This window comes from Anomaloglossus baeobatrachus, chromosome 3 (assembly GCF_048569485.1).
Source record: "Anomaloglossus baeobatrachus isolate aAnoBae1 chromosome 3, aAnoBae1.hap1, whole genome shotgun sequence".
Classification (NCBI taxonomy): domain Eukaryota; kingdom Metazoa; phylum Chordata; class Amphibia; order Anura; family Aromobatidae; genus Anomaloglossus; species Anomaloglossus baeobatrachus.
This window is the reverse complement of record NC_134355.1, coordinates 280,404,255-280,414,794: the sequence shown is the minus strand read 5'-3', so window position 1 is coordinate 280,414,794 and position 10,540 is coordinate 280,404,255. Positions and strand designations below refer to the sequence as shown.

Below are 10,540 nucleotides of genomic sequence, written 5' to 3'. Positions count from 1 at the left end.
AAAGCATGAAGGGAATACACCAGTTGTTAGTTATAGGTTGAAGAGATGGGTTAGGGCTAGGATGATGTTGGGGATGAGGTGGGATGGGAGCGGGTCCAGTGCATAGGTTGTTAGATGTGATCTTGAGAGTAGAGTGGAAAGATTGTTTTCTGTCATGGCGGAGAAGCTGGATTTGGAGGAAGAAGGCTGAGTAGTTGTGAGAAGTGGCTGTGGTGATTGTGGGCCAAAGCTTGCTCTGATGTTGTCAATCTTCTGCTTGAAGAAAGAGGCAAAGTCTTCTGCTGAGAGGAGAGGAGAGGGAGGTGGTGCTGGAGGACGGAGGAGAGAATTGAAAGTGTTGAATAGCTGTTTAGGGTTGTGAGAGAGAGAGGATATGAGGGATGAGAAGTAGGTTTGTTTTGCAGCAGTGAGTGTGGACTTGAAAGTGGTCAGGGACTCTTATGTGATTCATTTATTTATTTTTAGTTGATTTTTTGGGGAGTGAGAGGGGCTGTTCCTCATGACAGATTCACTTTAATCATAAAAATGGCATAGCCCCATCTTTAAGCCAAAGATTCAGCAGTACTAATCAAAGTAAATTAATCATTTGTGGTAATATTACACAATTGCAATTATTAATGCTCAAAATTAATTGCTGATAATTTTCTCCATTTTCTATTTTGTTACAGGGATATCATTGAGTCAATAATAAAATACCATCATGAGTAGACTGGATTTCCAGAAGATGGAAAATACCAAACTGTGTTTCAATGGTGTGAATACGTCTTGCCCTAGAACCGTCAGACCTGTGCTTACCGATATCTCTTTGTATTCTGTTATATATGGAGCTATCATCCTTACAATTGTGGGAAACCTTATGGTGATCATTTCAGTTTCTCATTTCAGGCAACTTCACACACCAACCAACTTTCTGATTTTGTCATTGGCCACTGTGGATTTCCTGCTTGGGCTCACGGTAATGCCGTACAGTATGGCGAGGACCATGACTGCATGCTGGTATTATCGTGACCTGTTTTGTAAAGTACACAGTTGCATTGATATGACATTGTGCACTACCTCCATATATCATCTATTCTTCATTGCTGTTGACCGTTACTATGCAGTATGTCATCCTCTTCATTACAACAGGAAAATAACTATTTCTGTCTTTAAGCTCTACATATTTGTCAGCTGGTCCGTCCCCGGTCTATACTCATTTGGACTCGTTTTATCAAATGTGAACACTGAAAGTTTGGAGGGTCCAGAGAGTCCTGTATCTTGTATGGGGTCTTGTTCGCTTGTGTTTGACAGAATATTGGCTATAATGAACTCGTTGCTATGTTTCTTTATTCCAGGGACTCTCATTGTTGTAATTTAAATGTATATTTTCTCAATTGCAAAGAAACAAGCCAAGTTGATTAATAATATTCCCAAATCTATAAATCAAAAGAAAAGCAGTAAGAAGAACAGTCTTTTAAATGCTGAAAACAAAGCAGCCAGAACACTGAGTTTGGTGATGGGGGTTTTTAGTTTTTTGCTGGTTGCCCTTTTTTACTCTTACTATGGCTGATCTTTATCTCATATTTTCAATATCTGATGACATATACAATATTGTTCTATGGCTCAGCTATTTCAATTCTGCATTTAATCCTATTATCTATGGCTTATTTTATCCTTGGTTTAAAAAAACATTCCTTTTCATTCTTACTGGTAAAATATTACAACTAGGCTCTGCTTCTTTTAATATACTAAAAAACATTTAATGATACTTAGTATATATGTCAAGAATTCTAAATGAAAAAAAGTATCTATTAGAAAAATTGGATGACTAAAATACTCAAAACAAAATTGCCTAAGACCATTATATTTTTTTTTTATTCTGATTAGGTGTACGCACAAAGTTTGCTTTTATTTGAATTTTAAGTTGAATTGAAAGCATGTTAAACTCAAGGGTACAAAAGTTCTGAGTGGGCTCCTTACCAGATGAATATTGGTAAGGAGCTCACTCTATTAGGACTTGATTAGAGTACACCTTCATGTAATTATTGATATGGATCTTGGCATTCACGTTTGGTTTATTCCTTACCAGATAACCATGTTAACAACTTTGGTGGTGCACATTAATCATGGGCTTAAGGCAGGGGTGGGGAACCTCCGGCCCGCGGGCCGCATGCGGCCCGCCATGACCTTTTGTGCGGCCCCCGGGCAGATTCCCGGGGGCGCAGTACTCCGGCCACCGCCGTGGTTTTACCGGCCGCCGGCCCTTTAAATCTCCACATGTGCTGCTTGAACGCACCAATGAGCTCTTTCAATGGCAGGTGTCAGCGTGCTGAGAACTCGACTCTGTGGGTGGGTTTAGCGCTCTGCGTGCGCTTCCATCCCACAGCATTGTGACGCCCCCCTCACCGCCCCTTCTCTGGTACAGCGTGCCCCATCAGTGAAGTGTGCTGCCCGCTCCCCTGCACCTCCCGCTCACCGGTGTAGCATCGTGCCCCATCAGTGGAGTGTGCAGCTCTCAGTATGTGTACCGCCCGCTCCCCTGCGCCTCCCGCTCACCGGTGTAGCATCGTGCCCCATCAGTGGAGTGTGCAGCTCTCAGTATGTGTACCGCCCGCTCCCCTGCGCCTTCCGCTCTCCGGTGTAGCATCGTGCCCCATCAGTGGAGTGTGCAGCTCCCAGTGCTGTCTTCTTTCCAATGCTGTGTACCCCCTAGTGACGTCTGTGCCCCCCAGTCTCCTAGTGATGTCTGCGTGCCCCCCACTTAGTGATGTCTGCGTGCCCCCCACTTAGTGATGTCTGTGTGCCCCCCACTTAGTGATGTCTGCGTTCCCCCCACTTAGTGATGTCTGTGTGCCCCCCACTTAGTGATGTCTGCGTGCCCCCCACTTAGTGATGTCTGCGTGTCCCCCACTTAGTGATGTCTGCGTGTCCCCCACTTAGTGATGTCTGTGTTCCCCCACTTAGTGATGTCTGTCTGCCCCCACTTAGTGATGTCTGTGTGCCCCCCACTTAGTGATGTCTGTGTGCCCCCACTTAGTGATGTCTGCGTTCCCCCCACTTAGTGATGTCTGCGTTCCCCCCACTTAGTGATGTATGTGTGCCCCCCACTTAGTGATGTCTGTGTGCCCCCCACTTAGTGATGTCTGCGTGTCCCCCACTTAGTGATGTCTGCGTGTCCCCCACTTAGTGATGTCTGTGTGCCCCCACTTAGTGATGTCTGTGTGCCCCCACTTAGTGATGTCTGCGTGTCCCCCACTTAGTGATGTCTGCGTGTCCCCCACTTAGTGATGTCTGCTTGTCCCCCACTTAGTGATGTCTGTGTGCCCCCACTTAGTGATGTCTGTGTGCCCCCACTTAGTGATGTCTGTGTGCCCCCACTTAGTGATGTCTGTGTGCCCCCCACTTAGTGATGTCTGTGTGCCCACCACTTAGTGATGTCTGTGTGCCCCCCACTTAGTGATGTCTGTGTGCCCCCCACTTAGTGATGTCTGTGTGCCCCCACTTAGTGATGTCTGTGTGCCCCCACTTAGTGATGTCTGCGTGTCCCCCACTTAGTGATGTCTGTGTGCCCCCACTTAGTGATGTCTGTGTGCCCCCTCTTAGTGATGTCTGTGTGCCCCCACTTAGTGATGTCTGTGTGCCCACCACTTAGTGATGTCTGTGTGCCCCCCACTTAGTGATGTCTGTGTGCCCCCCACTTAGTGATGTCTGTGTGCCCCCCACTTAGTGATGTCTGTGTGCCCCCCACTTAGTGATGTCTGTGTGCCCCCACTTAGTGATGTCTGTGTGCCCCCACTTAGTGATGTCTGCGTGTCCCCCACTTAGTGATGTCTGTGTGCCCCCACTTAGTGATGTCTGTGTGCCCCCACTTAGTGATGTCTGTGTGCCCCCACTTAGTGATGTCTGTGTGCCCCCCACTTAGTGATGTCTGTGTGCCCACCACTTAGTGATGTCTGTGTGCCCCCCACTTAGTGATGTCTGTGTGCCCCCCACTTAGTGATGTCTGTGTGCCCCCCACTTAGTGATGTCTGTGTGCCCCCCCCACTTAGTGCTGTCTGTGTGCCCCCCCACTTAGTACTGTCTGTGTGCCCCCCCATTTAGTGATGTTCGTGCTCTCTGTGCTGCCCTAGTGATGTGTGTGCCACCCCAGTGCCGTCTGTACCCCACAGCAATGCTTACGCCTCCCTGTGACCTAGTTATGTCTGTTCCCCAGCCCCTCTTGTCATGTATATGCCCCCAGCATCTCCTGTCATGGATATGCCCCAGCATCTCCTGTTATGTGTATGCCCCAACCCCTCCTGTGATATATACATCACATTGGAGATGCTAGGAGGCATATACATCACACGCTGGGATATATACATCACATTGGAGATGTTGGGGCTGTACATATCACAGGAGTGTCTGGGCGCATATACCTCACAGGAGGGGCTGGGCGCATATACCTCACAGGAGGGGCTGGGGGCATATACCTCACAGGAGCGTCTGGGCGCATATACCTCACAGGAGCGTCTGGGTGCATATACCTCACAGGAGGGGCTGGGCGCATATACCTCACAGGAGGGGCTGAAAGCATATACATCATAGAAGGGGGCTGGGGGCATATACATGTGTGATGTAGGTGTCTCCTGTGATGTATATACAGCAGTCCCAGCGTCTCCTGTGTGATGTATATCCCAACAGCCCCTTCAGTCATGTATGTGTCTCCTGTGATTTATATACACCAGTCCCTGTGTCTGTTGTGTGATGTATGTGCCCCCAGTGTCTTCTGTGATTTATATACACCAGTCCCTGTGTCTGTTGTGTGATGTATGTAGTCTACCAATATTATTATCACAAAGAGTTGCCTGCGCTCCAGACCGAGACAAACCTGGAAAAGAGAGAAGCAACATAAGTATCACCGAACATCACAGCCGCACAAATCAGAAGCAGCTCCAGCCATTACAGTAAGGGTGAGTTAATAAACTGTTTGACCAAATATAGTTGGTTCATTTTCACATTGATAATTTTGTGCGGCCCCCGAAGGTTGGCAGAAATTTCCAAATGGCCCCCGGCAGAAAAAAGGTTCCCCACCCCTGGCTTAAGGGAATCTCAGCTTTTCTGAAAATAAATCTCAAAACAAGGACCAGTACTTATATTAGCATCATACGGTGACCATATAGTGGTAGATAGTGATACGGTTCCTGTAAAACATATAGGAGATTACAATACAGTTATAGATAGTAATTTACAGCTGATGCTCTTTCTGTTGTAGTTATTCACTTTTCCAAACTTTTTCATCTGGACCAGACTGACATGACAACTTTTTCTAACTATGAAACATCTGCAGAGTTTACAAAAAATACACTTTTCACATCTCCCGCACCATCCCCATCTTTTATTTCCAAACTCCACAAACTCCTTACCCTGCTGTCACGTTTATGCTGAGTTGCTGCTCTCGTATCTGTCTCTATTACCGCAACTGCAATGTACTACAAAATCAGTGCTCTTTTTACTGCCCCACATAATAATGTACACCGGTGTGCCTGTTAGAAAGTAAAATGCTTCCTTTTAAATCCTATAGATGGTAAAATTGACCCCTAGAATATATTAATGCCCTTTGCAACTGCTCTTCAAAACAGTGCCCTTATATTACCTCCTAGAGATTAATAATGCCCCATGTGCATTTTTCACAGTCACAATATTTTATGCGCCACTATATATTAACCCCTTAACTCCCGGGCAATTTTCCGTTTTTCATAGGGATAAGTACTTGTGAGTGCCTGCTAAAGAGTTGCCAGTGAAGGATCTAAATAGGTATTGCTAATTATTATTGCCTGCTCCAAATTAGCCAATGAAACACATTTCTAGGTATTGCTACGTATTACAATCTGCTCCAAATTAACCAGTGATACTCATTTCTAGGTATTGCTATGTATTACTGTCTGCTCCCAATTAGCCAATGAAACATATATCTAGGTATTACTACCTATTACGGCATGCTCCCACTTAGCCATTGAAAAACATTTCTACGTATTGTTACATATTACGGTATTCTTCCAATTAGCCAGTGAAATACATTTTTAGGTATTGCTACATATTATGGCATTCTCCAATTTAGCCAGGGAAACACATTTCTATATATTGCTGCGTATTACGGCATGCTCCCAATTAGCCGGTAAAACAAATTTCTAGGTATTGCTGTGTATTACTGCCTGCTCCAAATTAGTTAGTGAAACACATTTCTAGGTATTGTTGTGTATTACGACCTGATCCAAATTAGGCAATGAAACACATTGTAGATATTGTTAGTTATTACTGCTTGCTGTAAATTTAGATGTGAACTAAGTAAAAAAGTCTTGGCAGTTTTCATTGCCTGCTCAAAATTACGCAGGCAATCACATTTCTAGGTACTGTACTACGGCCTGCTTCAAATTAAGCAGTGAAACACATTTCCAAGTATTGTTAGTTAGTACTGTCAACTGTAAATTTGCTAGTGAACTAAGTAAAAAGGTCTTAGCAGTTTTCATTGCCTGCTCAAAATTACTAAGGCAATCACATTTCTAGGTATTGTTAGTTAGTAGTGACTGATGAAAATTTGCTAGTGAACTAGTTAAAAAGGACTCTGCAATTTGTGTTGCATGCTCTAAATTACGCAGTCATCCACATTTCTAGGTATAGTTAGTTAGTACTGCCTGCTATAAATTTTCTAGTGAACTACGTAAAGAGGTCTTGGCAGTTTTCATTATTTGCACAAAATTACACACTGAACAATATTTCTATATATTGTTGTTAGTTAGTGCTGCCTGCTGTAAAATTGCTATTGAAGTTGATAAAAAGGTCTTGGCAGTTTTCATTGCCTGTGTAAAATTATGCAGTCAACCACATTTCTAGGTATTGTTAGTTAGTACTGTCTAGTGTAAATTTGTTCATGAACTAGCTTAAAAGGTCATGGTACTTTTCAGTGTCTGCTCTAAATTACGTAGTGAACCACATTTCGAGTTACTGGTACTTTTTAATCTCATCACAATATTGCCAACTCAGGCAGGAAATAAATAATTTATCTTTTGTGTCAGGTGTCTGACAGGTGTGGCCATAGGGTTGGGAAAAATCTGTTTGAAAGGGGAAGGGTACATCAACCATGAATGGCAAATCACAACGAGGTTGTGGTGGAAGAGTGAATAAGCAGGGTGTTGTATCAAGTCAGTATTCACACAGCAGTTTCTGCTATTTCATGTATTCCCCTTACATAGTCACTGGTGTGCATACCTTATCTCCCCATAGTGATTTTTTTAGGTTTTTGCACCCAGTTCGGACTTAGAATGGTGTTCCAAACGTTATTCCTATTTGTTAGTATTTTTTCGTTTGTGAACCCTCCCCAACCACACCTATTGCCAATCCATATCATACGCATAAATAGCCTGGGTCTCAACTTCCCATACACGGTAAGTTTTTTAACTGCATGAGAGGACACACACAAGCTAGGGACCCCAACGTAGAGAAATACTTTGGCGTAGTGTTGGGGCTCTATTGCATTGATCAATTCAGTAGCTAAATTTCTCTTGATTCATATGTTCATGGCAGTAATGCAGATTCCATTTTTCACATATTCACTCTTGCATATAGCTATTGGATTTTTCAAGTCAGTATTCACACAGCAGTTTCTGCTATTTCATGTATTCCCCTTACATAGTCACTGGTGTGCATACCTTATCTCCCCATAGTGATTTTTTTTAGGTTTTTGCACCCAGTTCGGACTTAGAATGGTGTTCCAAACGTTATTCCTATTTGTTAGTATTTTTTCGTTTGTGAACCCTCCCCAACCACACCTATTGCCAATCCATACCATACGCATAAATAGCCTGGGTCTCAGCTTCCCATACACGGTAAGTTTTTTAACTACATGAGAGGACACACACAAGCTAGGGACCCCAACGTAGAGAAATACTTTGGCGTAGTGTTGGGGCTCTATTGCATTGATCAATTCAGTAGCTAAATTTCTCTTGATTCATATGTTCATGGCAGTAATGCAGATTCCATTTTTCACATATTCACTCTTGCATATAGCTATTGGATTTTTCAAGTCAGTATTCACACAGCAGTTTCTGCTATTTCATGTATTCCCCTTACATAGTCACTGGTGTGCATACCTTATCTCCCCATAGTGATTTTTTTTTAGGTTTTTGCACCCAGTTTGGACTTAGAATGGTGTTCCAAACGTTATTCCTACTTGTTAATATTGCCAACTCAGGCAGGAAATAAATAATTTATCTTTTGTGTCAGGTGTCTGACAGGTGTGGCCATAGGGTTGGGAAAAATCTGTTTGAAAGGGGAAGGGTACATCAACCATGAGTGGCAAATCACAACGAGGTTGTGGTGGGAGAGTGAATAAGCAGGGTGTTGTAGGTGTATGTATGGGATGTTCTGTTAGTCAAAGCTCTAGTGAGCGAACATGAGATCATCCTATCCCAAGAAAAATTAGAAAAATTTCCATTACTGGATAGCCTACTCCACTAGATTTGTCTGGCAGCCGCACATTATTTCAACTTTGAAATGAGGCTAATGAACAGCATGTACTAGAGTGCATGGCAAGCGCTGCATCAAGTGGCCTCTCCTCCCTTTGCTGCACCTCAACATCACAATCAGTTCATTCCTCAGAGGTGCCACCCCAATTATGCTTGTTTCCACCCAGGTCACAAATCTCCAACCAGCAAGCTGAGTGTGGGGAACCACACATGGGCTAGTCTGCAGAGCTGTCCACACATTTTATCCCCTGGGCAGCAGAAGTCTGCACCAATGATTCCCAGACTCAAGAGGAGGAAAGCATCTGCACTGATGACCAATATCTTTGTTAGATGGATCTTATCCGAATGAAGTTGGGTCCGACCAGGATCCAAACACTCATCAACTGATGTTAACCCCAGGAGGTGGAGGTGATGATGATGAGACTCAGATACCTGAGGGGACACATAATGTTGTGTGATGTCAGGTCAGGAAAAGGAGGAGTGGGACAACATAGAGCATGACGAAGAAGTTAAAGATCATACTTTGGTAACCCAAAGGTAGGCAGTTGTGTTCTGTGACCAAGAGACATATGCCTATTACTCATTCATCTCTTCACTTTTGAAAATGAAAATGTCAGCCCACATCCTGTGTGTTGCATGGACTACACTTCTCTTGTGTGCAAACATACTGTGGGGAAATGGGGGGAAATTAATGCTGCTGTCCTGCTGTCTGCATGAAAGGTTTTTAAATATCAAGACTCCAATATGATATACCAAATTGTGTTTTGTCTGTAGTGCCAAAGTTCTGGGAACAAGAGGCCTATGCCTGTCTGTCATCTTGCTGTCTCTGGTGAAGGTAAAAATGTTAGTTCAGACCTTGTTACAGGGCCTGTCCCAAGGATCCAGGTTACTTTGTTGGACTATTTATAATCTGTGCCAATTGTTGCCACTTTTCCTGTTGCATAAGTTTTTGAAATGTGGAGGCTTCAAGTAGGGTCTCCAAATTGTCTTTAGTCTGCAGTGCCAGGGATCTGGGAGCAAGAGGCCTACGCCTGTCTATCATCTTGCTGTCTTTGGTGAAGGTAGAAATGTTGGTTCACCCCTTGTTATAAAAAATTGGAGTAATTACACATAAATGCAATACAAAAAGCTTTATTGGTACAAAAATCAAAGACAAAATTCACACAGTTGTAATAAAATCACATTAAAAAGAAAGTATTACAGCGTACGACGCTCACAATGAAGAAGGGACACCTGGAGTACCCTCAATTACCGCCTGAATTATAACAGAAGCAACAGTTGCTATGTCATAGTTATTGATATAAAAATGGTATGAATCTATGATCTAAATGAACACCACACTTTGGTAATATCTTTGAATATATAGAGCTTAATCATATAAATATATATTTGAATGCGTGTGAACTATTAATACATATATTGGATACTAAGGCGATGCCTAGTCAAATCTATATGTTCATTCAGGTGGGGATCACCTACTGAATTAGATTGAGTTGTAACAAATGGTAACTGAAATCTGATTCTAATATAATGTCAGTGTAGAGCTGACACCCTCCAGTCTCAATTATACCGTGTATCAAATGGAAATATCAAGAGCCTGGGTGGACTAAATAGCCACAGAGTGTCAGTATGCGGTAGGTCAGAGACGAAAGAACATAGATCAGTTACAAATATAGCAGTAAAAGTGAAGAGTCAAAGGTCACAGGCTATACCACTAGGCAAAAACCTAGTTCAAAGCAGTAAAGAAAAGTCTGCTCCTGATCTGTCAGGTGCAGCAAAAACATGTGTGCCATATCTTTAAGATCTATAGATCCATTCAGCTTAAGTAATAAGGTCAGGCAAATAAAACATACCCATGTTGGTATGTGGCAGGTGTCTCCTCCTATGCCCCGATGCGCATTTCACATCGAGCTTCCTCAGGGGGCTCAGCCTTTCTTTCGTCTCTGACCTACCGCATACTGACACTCTGTGGCTATTTAGTCCACCCAGGCTCTTGATATTTCCATTTGATACACGGTATAATTGAGACTGGAGGGTGTCAGCTCTACACTGACATT

At 43.3% G+C, this 10,540-nt stretch overlaps 1 pseudogene; it reads left to right on the top strand.

The window, feature by feature from the left end:
- Positions 1-700: 700 nt before the first annotated feature.
- Positions 701-1,742, top strand: LOC142297217 (trace amine-associated receptor 4-like; annotated as a pseudogene).
- The last annotated feature ends 8,798 nt before the right edge of the window (positions 1,743-10,540 follow it).